Source organism: Triticum aestivum, unplaced genomic scaffold, assembly GCF_018294505.1.
Source record: "Triticum aestivum cultivar Chinese Spring unplaced genomic scaffold, IWGSC CS RefSeq v2.1 scaffold31074, whole genome shotgun sequence".
Taxonomy (NCBI): Eukaryota; Viridiplantae; Streptophyta; class Magnoliopsida; order Poales; family Poaceae; genus Triticum; species Triticum aestivum.
The window spans coordinates 55901-56356 of NW_025227485.1; positions in this window are offsets into that span (position 1 = coordinate 55901).

Consider the following 456-nt stretch of genomic DNA (forward strand, 5'->3'; position numbering starts at 1 on the left):
TTTGATAATCTGTAGAATAAATATATAAGAGTGATGTTTCCGTACTCTAATGTAATTTGTACATGTATTACTTCCATGTATATATTTACTCAACGTCTAGGAATACACGTAAAGAAAAAAAACTTAACTGAAAAATAGAAAAATAAAAGCGTACACGTGCAGAAAACAAAAACAACCCATAAAAAAATGCACACACCAAAATCCAGCCAAAAAGAAAATCTACTGATCCAAAATAGGATTCAGTCGAATCCAAACAGCCCGGTATACCAGCATAACGTGATAGAAAAAAAAGGAAAAACTACACACATCCTAAAGCACATACGGCCAGAAAATCGACTGAAATCTAGCTAAAGTGTCGAATATCCAATTCCGAGCTCGGACTCATCTGCACCCGCTCACGAAAAAAAACATAAAAATTCAAAAAAAACATTTTTTGGTGAAAGGTAGAAAATTTGG